Source organism: Lampris incognitus, chromosome 1, assembly GCF_029633865.1.
Source record: "Lampris incognitus isolate fLamInc1 chromosome 1, fLamInc1.hap2, whole genome shotgun sequence".
Lineage (NCBI taxonomy): Eukaryota > Metazoa > Chordata > Actinopteri > Lampriformes > Lampridae > Lampris > Lampris incognitus.
In genome coordinates this window covers 72269006-72281285 of record NC_079211.1, presented here as the reverse complement: position 1 = coordinate 72281285, position 12280 = coordinate 72269006, and positions in this window count along the sequence as shown.

Here is a 12280-nt window from a genome sequence, read left to right as displayed (position 1 = left end):
ACCTATCTGATCTTTCTGTCTGTTGGTCTGTCTGTATACCTATCTGATCTGTCTTTCTGTTGGTCTGTCTGTATACCTATCTGATCAGTCTGTCTGTATACCTATCTGATCTGTCTGTCTTTTGGTCTGTCTGTATACCTATCTGATCTGTCTGTCTGTTGGTCTGTCTGTATACCTATCTGATCTGTCTGTCTGTATACCTATCTGATCTGTCTGTCTGTTGGTCTGTCTGTATACCTATCTGATCTGTCTGTCTGTTGTTCTGTCTGTATACCTATCTGATCTGTCTGTCTGTATACCTATCTGATCTGTCTGTCTGTTGGTCTGTCTGTATACCTATGTGATCTGTCTGTCTGTTGGTCTGTCTGTATACCTATCTGATCTGTCTTTCTGTTGGTCTGTCTGTACACCTATCTGATCTTTCTGTCTGTTGGTCTGTCTGTATACCTATCTGATCTTTCTGTCTGTTGGTCTGTCTGTATACCTATCTGATCTTTCTGTCTGTTGGTCTGTCTGTATACCTATCTGATCTGTCTGTCTGTTGGTCTGTCTGTATACCTATGTGATCCTTCTGTCTGTTGTTCTGTCTGTATACCTATCTGATCTTTATGTCTGTTGGTCTGTCTGTATACCTATCTGATCTTTCTGTCTGTTGGTCTGTTTGTATACCTATCTGATCTGTCTGTCTGTTGGTCTGTCTGTATACCTATCTGATCTGTCTGTCTGTATACCTATCTGATCTTTCTGTCTGTTGGTCTATCTGTATACCTATCTGATCAGTCTGTCTGTATACCTATCTAATCTGTCTGTCTGTTCGTCTGTCTGTATACCTATCTGATCTGTCTATCTGTTGGTCTGTCTGTATACCTATCTGATCTTTCTGTCTGTTGGTCTGTCTGTATACCTATCTGAACTGTCTGTCTGTTGGTCTGTCTGTATACCTATCTGATCTGTCTGTCTGTTGGTCTGTCTGTATACCTATCTGATCAGTCTGTCTGTATACCTATCTGATCTGTCTGTCTGTTGGTGTGTCTGTATACCTATCTGATCTGTCTGTCTGTTGGTCTGTCTGTATACCTATCTGATTAGTCTGTCTGTATACCTATCTGATCTGTCTGTCTGTTGGTGTGTCTGTATACCTATCTGATCTGTGTGTCTGTTGGTCTGTCTGTATACCTATCTGATCTGTCTGTCTGTTGGTCTGTCTGTATACCTATCTGATCTTTCTGTCTGTTGGTCTGTCTGTATACCTATCTGATCTTTCTGTCTGTTGGTCTGTCTGTATACCTATCTGATCTGTCTGTCTGTTGGTCTGTCTGTATACCTATCTGATCAGTCTGTCTGTATACCTATCTGATCTGTCTGTCTGTTGGTGTGTCTGTATACCCATCTGATCAGTCTGTCTGTATACCTATCTGATCTGTCTGTCTGTTGGTCTGTCTGTATACCTATCTGATCTGTCTATCTGTTGGTCTGTCTGTATACCTATCTGATCTTTCTGTCTGTTGGTCTGTCTGTATACCTATCTGATCTGTCTGTCTGTTGGTCTGTCTGTATACCTATCTGATCAGTCTGTCTGTATACCTATCTGATCTGTCTGCCTGTATACCTATCTGATCTGTCTGTCTGTACACCTATCTGATCTGTCTGTATGTTGGTCTGTCTGTATACCTATCTGATCTGTCTGTCTGTTGGTCTGTCTGTATACCTATCTGATCTGTCTGTCTGTATACCTATCTGATCTGTCTGCCTGTTGGTCTGTCTGTATACCTATCTGATCTGTCTGTCTGTTGGTCTGTCTGTATACCTATCTGATCTTTCTGTCTGTTGGTCTGTCTGTATACCTATCTGATCTTTCTGTCTGTTGGTCTGTCTGTATACCTACCTGATCTGTCTGTCTGTTGGTCTTTCTGTATACCTATCTGATCAGTCTGTCTGTATACCTATGTCATCTGTCTGTCTGTTGGTGTGTCTGTATACCTATCTGATCTGTCTGTCTGTTGGTCTGTCTGTATACCTATCTGATCAGTCTGTCTGTATACCTATCTGATCTGTCTGTCTGTTGGTGTATCTGTATACCTATCTGATCTGTCTGTCTCTTGGTCTGTCTGTATACCTATCTGATCTTTCTGTCTGTTGGTCTGTCTGTATACCTATCTGATCTTTCTGTCTGTGGGTCTGTTCGTATACCTATCTGAACTGTCTGTCTGTTGGTCTGTCTGTATACCTATCTGATCAGTCTGTCTGTATACCTATCTGATCTGTCTGTCTGTTGGTCTGTCTGTATACCTATCTGATCTGTCTATCTGTTGGTCTGTCTGTATACCTATCTTGATCTTTCTGTCTGTTGGTCTGTCTGTATACCTATCTGATCTGTCTGTCTGTTGGTAAGTCTGTATACCTATCTGATCTTTCTGTCTGTTGGTCTGTCTGTATACCTATCTGATCTGTCTTTCTGTTGGTCTGTCTGTATACCTATCTGATCAGTCTGTCTGTATACCTATCTGATCTGTCTGTCTTTTGGTCTGTCTGTATACCTATCTGATCTGTCTGTCTGTTGTTCTGTCTGTATACCTATCTGATCTGTCTGTCTGTATACCTATCTGATCTGTCTGTCTGTTGGTCTGTCTGTATACCTATGTGATCTGTCTGTCTGTTGGTCTGTCTGTATACCTATCTGATCTGTCTTTCTGTTGGTCTGTCTGTACACCTATCTGATCTTTCTGTCTGTTGGTCTGTCTGTATACCTATCTGATCTTTCTGTCTGTTGGTCTGTCTGTATACCTATCTGATCTTTCTGTCTGTTGGTCTATCTGTATACCTATCTGATCTGTCTTTCTGTTGGTCTGTCTGTACACCTATCTGATCTGTCTGTCTGTTGGTCTGTCTGTATACCTATGTGATCCTTCTGTCTGTTGTTCTGTCTGTATACCTATCTGATCTTTCTGTCTGTTGGTCTATCTGTATACCTATCTGATCTGTCTGTCTGTTGGTCTGTCTGTATACCTATCTGATCAGTCTGTCTGTATACCTATCTAATCTGTCTGTCTGTTCGTCTGTCTGTATACCTATCTGATCTGTCTGTCTGTATACCTATCTGATCTGTCTGTCTATTGGTCTGTCTGTATACCTATCTGATCTGTCTATCTGTTGGTCTGTCTGTATACCTATCTGATCTTTCTGTCTGTCAGTCTGTCTGTATACCTATCTGAACTGTCTGTCTGTTGGTCTGTCTGTATACCTATCTGATCTTTCTGTCTGTATACCTATCTGATCTGTCTGTCTGTTGGTGTGTCTGTATACCTATCTGATCTGTCTGTCTGTTGGTCTGTCTGTATACCTATCTGATTAGTCTGTCTGTATACCTATCTGATCTGTCTGTCTGTTGGTGTGTCTGTATACCTATCTGATCTGTGTGTCTGTTGGTCTGTCTGTATACCTATCTGATCTGTCTGTCTGTTGGTCTGTCTGTATACCTATCTGATCTGTCTGTCTGTTGGTCTGTCTGTATACCTATCTGATCTTTCTGTCTGTTGGTCTGTCTGTATACCTATCTGATCTTTCTGTCTGTTGGTCTGTCTGTATACCTATCTGATCTGTCTGTCTGTTGGTCTGTCTGTATACCTATCTGATCAGTCTGTCTGTATACCTATCTGATCTGTCTGTCTGTTGGTGTGTCTGTATACCCATCTGATCAGTCTGTCTGTATACCTATCTGATCTGTCTGTCTGTTGGTCTGTCTGTATACCTATCTGATCTGTCTATCTGTTGGTCTGTCTGTATACCTATCTGATCTTTCTGTCTGTTGGTCTGTCTGTATACCTATCTGATCTTTCTGTCTGTTGGTCTGTCTGTATACCTATCTGATCTGTCTGTCTGTTGGTCTGTCTGTATACCTATCTGATCAGTCTGTCTGTATACCTATCTGATCTGTCTGCCTGTATACCTATCTGATCTGTCTGTCTGTACACCTATCTGATCTGTCTGTATGTTGGTCTGTCTGTATACCTATCCGATCTGTCTGTCTGTTGGTCTGTCTGTATACCTATCTGATCTGTCTGTCTGTATACCTATCTGATCTGTCTGCCTGTTGGTCTGTCTGTATACCTATCTGATCTGTCTGTCTGTTGGTCTGTCTGTATACCTATCTGATCTGTCTGTCTGTTGGTCTGTCTGTACACCTATCTGATCTTTCTGTCTGTTGGTCTGTCTGTATACCTATCTGATCTGTCTGTCTGTTGGTCTGTCTGTATACCTATCTGATCTTTCTGTCTGTTGGTCTGTCTGTATACCTATCTGATCTTTCTGTCTGTGGGTCTGTTCGTATACCTATCTGAACTGTCTGTCTGTTGGTCTGTCTGTATACCTATCTGATCAGTCTGTCTGTATACCTATCTGATCTGTCTGTCTGTTGGTCTGTCTGTATACCTATCTGATCTGTCTATCTGTTGGTCTGTCTGTATACCTATCTTGATCTTTCTGTCTGTTGGTCTGTCTGTATACCTATCTGATCTGTCTGTCTGTTGGTTTGTCTGTATACCTATCTGATCTTTCTGTCTGTTGGTCTGTCTGTATACCTATCTGATCTTTCTGTCTGTTGGTTTGTCTGTATACCTATCTGATCTTTCTGTCTGTTGGTCTGTCTGTATACCTATCTGATCTTTCTGTCTGTTGGTTTGTCTGTATACCTATCTGATCTTTCTGTCTGTTGGTCTGTCTGTATACCTATCTGATCTTTCTGTCTGTTGGTTTGTCTGTATACCTATCTGATCTTTCTGTCTGTTGGTCTGTCTGTATACCGATCTGATCTGTCTGTCTGTTGGTCTGTCTGTATACCTATCTGATCAGTCTGTCTGTATACCTATCTGATCTGTCTGTCTTTTGGTCTGTCTGTATACCTATCTGATCTGTCTGTCTGTTGGTCTGTCTGTATACCTATCTGATCTGTCTGTCTGTATACCTATCTGATCTGTCTGTCTGTATACCTATCTGATCTGTCTGTCTGTTGTTCTGTCTGTATACCTATCTGATCTGTCTGTCTGTATACCTATCTGATCTGTCTGTCTGTTGGTCTGTCTGTATACCTATGTGATCTGTCTGTCTGTTGGTCTGTCTGTATACCTATCTGATCTGTCTGTCTGTATACCTATCTGATCTGTCTTTCTGTTGGTCTGTCTGTACACCTATCTGATCTTTCTGTCTGTTGGTCTGTCTGTATACCTATCTGATCTTTCTCTCTGTTTGTCTGTCTGTATACCTATCTGATCTGTCTGTCTGTTGGTCTGTCTGTATACCTATCTGATCTGTCTGTCTGTTGGTCTGTCTGTATACCTATCTGATCTGTCTGTCTGTATACCTATCTGATATTTCTGTCTGTTGGTCTGTCTGTACACCTATCTGATCTTTCTGTCTCTTGGTCTGTCTGTATACCTATCTGATCTTTCTGTCTGTTGGTCTATCTGTATACCTATCTGATCTGTCTGTCTGTTGGTCTGTCTGTATACCTATCTGATCAGTCTGTCTGTATACCTATCTAATCTGTCTGTCTGTTCGTCTGTCTGTATACCTATCTGATCTGTCTGTCTGTATACCTATCTGATCTGTCTGTCTATTGGTCTGTCTGTATACCTATCTGATCTGTCTTTCTGTTGGTCTGTCTGTATACCTATCTGATCTTTCTGTCTGTTGGTCTGTCTGTATACCTATCTGAACTGTCTGTCTGTTGGTCTGTCTGTATACCTATCTGATCTGTCTGTCTGTTGGTCTGTCTGTATACCTATCTGATCAGTCTGTCTGTATACCTATCTGATCTGTCTGTCTGTTGGTGTGTCTGTATACCTATCTGATCTGTCTGTCTGTTGGTCTGTCTGTATACCTATCTGATTAGTCTGTCTGTATACCTATCTGATCTGTCTGTCTGTTGGTGTGTCTGTATACCTATCTGATCTGTGTGTCTGTTGGTCTGTCTGTATACCTATCTGATCTGTCTGTCTGTTGGTCTGTCTGTATACCTATCTGATCTTTCTGTCTGTTGGTCTGTCTGTATACCTATCTGATCTTTCTGTCTGTTGGTCTGTCTGTATACCTATCTGATCTGTCTGTCTGTTGGTCTGTCTGTATACCTATCTGATCAGTCTGTCTGTATACCTATCTGATCTGTCTGTCTGTTGGTGTGTCTGTATACCCATCTGATCAGTCTGTCTGTATACCTATCTGATCTGTCTGTCTGTTGGTCTGTCTGTATACCTATCTGATCTGTCTATCTGTTGGTCTGTCTGTATACCTATCTGATCTTTCTGTCTGTTGGTCTGTCTGTATACCTATCTGATCTTTCTGTCTGTTGGTCTGTCTGTATACCTATCTGATCTGTCTGTCTGTTGGTCTGTCTGTATACCTATCTGATCAGTCTGTCTGTATACCTATCTGATCTGTCTGCCTGTATACCTATCTGATCTGTCTGTCTGTACACCTATCTGATCTGTCTGTATGTTGGTCTGTCTGTATACCTATCTGATCTGTCTGTCTGTTGGTCTGTCTGTATACCTATCTGATCTGTCTGTCTGTATACCTATCTGATCTGTCTGCCTGTTGGTCTGTCTGTATACCTATCTGATCTGTCTATCTGTTGGTCTGTCTGTATACCTATCTGATCTGTCTGTCTGTTGGTCTGTCTGTATACCTATCTGATCTGTCTGTCTGTTGGTCTGTCTGTACACCTATCTGATCTTTCTGTCTGTTGGTCTGTCTGTATACCTATCTGATCTTTCTGTCTGTTGGACTGTCTGTATACCTATCTGATCTTTCTGTCTGTTGGTCTGTCTGTATACCTATCTGATCTGTCTGTCTGTTGGTCTGTCTGTATACCTATCTGATCTGTCTGTCTGTTGGTCTGTCTGTATACCTATCTGATCAGTCTGTCTGTATACCTATCTGATCTGTCTGTCTGTTGGTGTGTCTGTATACCTATCTGATCTGTCCGTCTGTTGGTCTGTCTGTATACCTATCTGATCTTTCTCTCTGTTGGTCTGTCTGTATACCTATCTGATCTTTCTGTCTGTGGGTCTGTTCGTATACCTATCTGAACTGTCTGTCTGTTGGTCTGTCTGTATACCTATCTGATCTGTCTGTCTGTTGGTCTGTCTGTATACCTATCTGATCTGTCTATCTGTTGGTCTGTCTGTATACCTATCTTGATCTTTCTGTCTGTTGGTCTGTCTGTATACCTATCTGATCTGTCTGTCTGTTGGTTTGTCTGTATACCTATCTGATCTTTCTGTCTGTTGGTCTGTCTGTATACCTATCTGATCTGTCTGTCTGTTGGTCTGTCTGTATACCTATCTGATCAGTCTGTCTGTATACCTATCTGATCTGTCTGTCTTTTGGTCTGTCTGTATACCTATCTGATCTGTCTGTCTGTTGGTCTGTCTGTATACCTATCTGATCTGTCTGTCTGTATACCTATCTGATCTGTCTGTCTGTTGGTCTGTCTGTATACCTATCTGATCTGTCTGTCTGTTGTTCTGTCTGTATACCTATCTGATCTGTCTGTCTGTATACCTATCTGATCTGTCTGTCTGTTGGTCTGTCTTTATACCTATCTGATCTGTCAGTCTGTTGGTCTGTCTGTATACCTATCTGATCTGTCTATCTGTTGGTCTGTCTGTATACCTATGTGATCTGTCTGTCTGTTGGTCTGTCTGTATACCTATCCGATCTGTCTTTCTGTTGGTCTGTCTGTACACCTATCTGATCTTTCTGTCTGTTGGTCTGTCTGTATACCTATCTGATCTTTCTGTCTGTTGGTCTGTCTGTATACCTATCTGATCTTTCTGTCTGTTGGTCTGTCTGTATACATATCTGATCTGTCTGTCTGTTGGTCTGTCTGTATACCTATGTGATCCTTCTGTCTGTTGTTCTGTCTGTATACCTATCTGATCTTTCTGTCTGTTGGTCTGTCTGTATACCTATCTGATCTTTCTGTCTGTTGGTCTGTCTGTATACCTATCTGATCTGTCTGTCTGTTGGTCTGTCTGTATACCTATCTGATCTGTCTGTCTGTATACCTATCTGATATTTCTGTCTGTTGGTCTGTCTGTACACCTATCTGATCTTTCTGTCTCTTGGTCTGTCTGTATACCTATCTGATCTTTCTGTCTGTTGGTCTATCTGTATACCTATCTGATCTGTCTGTCTGTATACCTATCTGATCTGTCTGTCTGTTGGTGTGTCTGTATACCTATCTGATCAGTCTGTCTGTATACCTATCTGATCTTTCTATCTGTTGGTCTGTCTGTATACCTATCTGATCTTTCTGTCTGTTGGTCTGTCTGTATACCTATCTGATCTTTCTGTCTGTTGGTCTGTCTGTATACCTATCTGATCTTTCTGTCTGTTGGTCTGTCTGTATACCTATCTGATCAGTCTGTCTGTATACCTATCTGATCTGTCTGTCTATTGGTCTGTCTGTATACCTATCTGATCTGTCTATCTGTTGGTCTGTCTGTATACCTATCTGATCTTTCTGTCTGTTGGTCTGTCTGTATACCTATCTGATCTTTCTGTCTGTTGGTCTGTCTGTATACCTACCTGATCTGTCTGTCTGTTGGTCTTTCTGTATACCTATCTGATCAGTCTGTCTGTATACCTATGTCATCTGTCTGTCTGTTGGTGTGTCTGTATACCTATCTGATCTGTCTGTCTGTTGGTCTGTCTGTATACCTATCTGATCAGTCTGTCTGTATACCTATCTGATATGTCTGTCTGTTGGTGTGTCTGTATACCTATCTGATCTTTCTGTCTGTTGGTCTGTCTGTATACCTATCTGATCTGTCCGTCTGTTGGTCTGTCTGTATACCTATGTGATCCTTCTGTCTGTTGTTCTGTCTGTATACCTATCTGATCTTTCTGTCTGTTGGTCTGTCTGTATACCTATCTGATCTTTCTGTCTGTTGGTCTGTCTGTATACCTATCTGATCTGTCTGTCTGTTGGTCTGTCTGTATACCTATCTGATCTGTCTGTCTGTATACCTATCTGATATTTCTGTCTGTTGGTCTGTCTGTACACCTATCTGATCTTTCTGTCTCTTGGTCTGTCTGTATACCTATCTGATCTTTCTGTCTGTTGGTCTATCTGTATACCTATCTGATCTGTCTGTCTGTTGGTCTGTCTGTATACCTATCTGATCAGTCTGTCTGTATACCTATCTAATCTGTCTGTCTGTTCGTCTGTCTGTATACCTATCTGATCTGTGTGTCTGTATACCTATCTGATCTGTCTGTCTATTGGTCTGTCTGTATACCTATCTGATCTGTCTATGTGTTGGTCTGTCTGTATACCTATCTGATCTTTCTGTCTGTTGGTCTGTTTGTATACCTATCTGAACTGTCTGTCTGTTGGTCTGTCTGTATACCTATCTGATCTGTCTGTCTGTTGGTCTGTCTGTATACCTATCTGATCAGTCTGTCTGTATACCTATCTGATCTGTCTGTCTGTTGGTGTGTCTGTATACCTATCTGATCTGTCTGTCTGTTGTTCTGTCTGTATACCTATCTGATCTGTCTGTCTGTATACCTATCTGATCTGTCTGTCTGTTGGTCTGTCTTTATACCTATCTGATCTGTCTGTCTGTTGGTCTGTCTGTATACCTATCTGATCTGTCTATCTGTTGGTCTGTCTGTATACCTATGTGATCTGTCTGTCTGTTGGTCTGTCTGTATACCTATCCGATCTGTCTTTCTGTTGGTCTGTCTGTACACCTATCTGATCTTTCTGTCTGTTGGTCTGTCTGTATACCTATCTGATCTTTCTGTCTGTTGGTCTGTCTGTATACATATCTGATCTGTCTGTTGGTCTGTCTGTATACCTATCTGATCTGTCTATCTGTTGGTCTGTCTGTATACCTATGTGATCTGTCTGTCTGTTGGTCTGTCTGTATACCTATCCGATCTGTCTTTCTGTTGGTCTGTCTGTACACCTATCTGATCTTTCTGTCTGTTGGTCTGTCTGTATACCTATCTGATCTTTCTGTCTGTTGGTCTGTCTGTATACCTATCTGATCTTTCTGTCTGTTGGTCTGTCTGTATACATATCTGATCTGTCTGTCTGTTGGTCTGTCTGTATACCTATGTGATCCTTCTGTCTGTTGTTCTGTCTGTATACCTATCTGATCTTTCTGTCTGTTGGTCTGTCTGTATACCGATCTGATCTTTCTGTCTGTTGGTCTGTCTGTATACCTATCTGATCTGTCTGTCTGTTGGTCTGTCTGTATACCTATCTGATCTGTCTGTCTGTATACCTATCTGATATTTCTGTCTGTTGGTCTGTCTGTACACCTATCTGATCTTTCTGTCTCTTGGTCTGTCTGTATACCTATCTGATCTTTCTGTCTGTTGGTCTATCTGTATACCTATCTGATCTGTCTGTCTGTATACCTATCTGATCTGTCTGTCTGTTGGTGTGTCTGTATACCTATCTGATCAGTCTGTCTGTATACCTATCTGATCTTTCTATCTGTTGGTCTGTCTGTATACCTATCTGATCTTTCTGTCTGTTGGTCTGTCTGTATACCTATCTGATCTTTCTGTCTGTTGGTCTGTCTGTATACCTATCTGATCTTTCTGTCTGTTGGTCTGTCTGTATACCTATCTGATCAGTCTGTCTGTATACCTATCTGATCTGTCTGTCTATTGGTCTGTCTGTATACCTATCTGATCTGTCTATCTGTTGGTCTGTCTGTATACCTATCTGATCTTTCTGTCTGTTGGTCTGTCTGTATACCTATCTGATCTTTCTGTCTGTTGGTCTGTCTGTATACCTACCTGATCTGTCTGTCTGTTGGTCTTTCTGTATACCTATCTGATCAGTCTGTCTGTATACCTATGTCATCTGTCTGTCTGTTGGTGTGTCTGTATACCTATCTGATCTGTCTGTCTGTTGGTCTGTCTGTATACCTATCTGATCAGTCTGTCTGTATACCTATCTGATCTGTCTGTCTGTTGGTGTGTCTGTATACCTATCTGATCTTTCTGTCTGTTGGTCTGTCTGTATACCTATCTGATCTGTCTGTCTGTTGGTCTGTCTGTATACCTATGTGATCCTTCTGTCTGTTGTTCTGTCTGTATACCTATCTGATCTTTCTGTCTGTTGGTCTGTCTGTATACCTATCTGATCTTTCTGTCTGTTGGTCTGTCTGTATACCTATCTGATCTGTCTGTCTGTTGGTCTGTCTGTATACCTATCTGATCTGTCTGTCTGTATACCTATCTGATATTTCTGTCTGTTGGTCTGTCTGTACACCTATCTGATCTTTCTGTCTCTTGGTCTGTCTGTATACCTATCTGATCTTTCTGTCTGTTGGTCTATCTGTATACCTATCTGATCTGTCTGTCTGTTGGTCTGTCTGTATACCTATCTGATCAGTCTGTCTGTATACCTATCTAATCTGTCTGTCTGTTCGTCTGTCTGTATACCTATCTGATCTGTCTGTCTGTATACCTATCTGATCTGTCTGTCTATTGGTCTGTCTGTATACCTATCTGATCTGTCTATCTGTTGGTCTGTCTGTATACCTATCTGATCTTTCTGTCTGTTGGTCTGTCTGTATACCTATCTGAACTGTCTGTCTGTTGGTCTGTCTGTATACCTATCTGATCTGTCTGTCTGTTGGTCTGTCTGTATACCTATCTGATCAGTCTGTCTGTATACCTATCTGATCTGTCTGTCTGTTGGTGTGTCTGTATACCTATCTGATCTGTCTGTCTGTTGTTCTGTCTGTATACCTATCTGATCTGTCTGTCTGTATACCTATCTGATCTGTCTGTCTGTTGGTCTGTCTTTATACCTATCTGATCTGTCTGTCTGTTGGTCTGTCTGTATACCTATCTGATCTGTCTATCTGTTGGTCTGTCTGTATACCTATGTGATCTGTCTGTCTGTTGGTCTGTCTGTATACCTATCCGATCTGTCTTTCTGTTGGTCTGTCTGTACACCTATCTGATCTTTCTGTCTGTTGGTCTGTCTGTATACCTATCTGATCTTTCTGTCTGTTGGTCTGTCTGTATACCTATCTGATCTTTCTGTCTGTTGGTCTGTCTGTATACATATCTGATCTGTCTGTCTGTTGGTCTGTCTGTATACCTATGTGATCCTTCTGTCTGTTGTTCTGTCTGTATACCTATCTGATCTTTCTGTCTGTTGGTCTGTCTGTAAACCTATCTGATCTTTCTGTCTGTTGGTCTGTCTGTATACCTATCTGATCTGTCTGTCTGTTGGTCTGTCTGT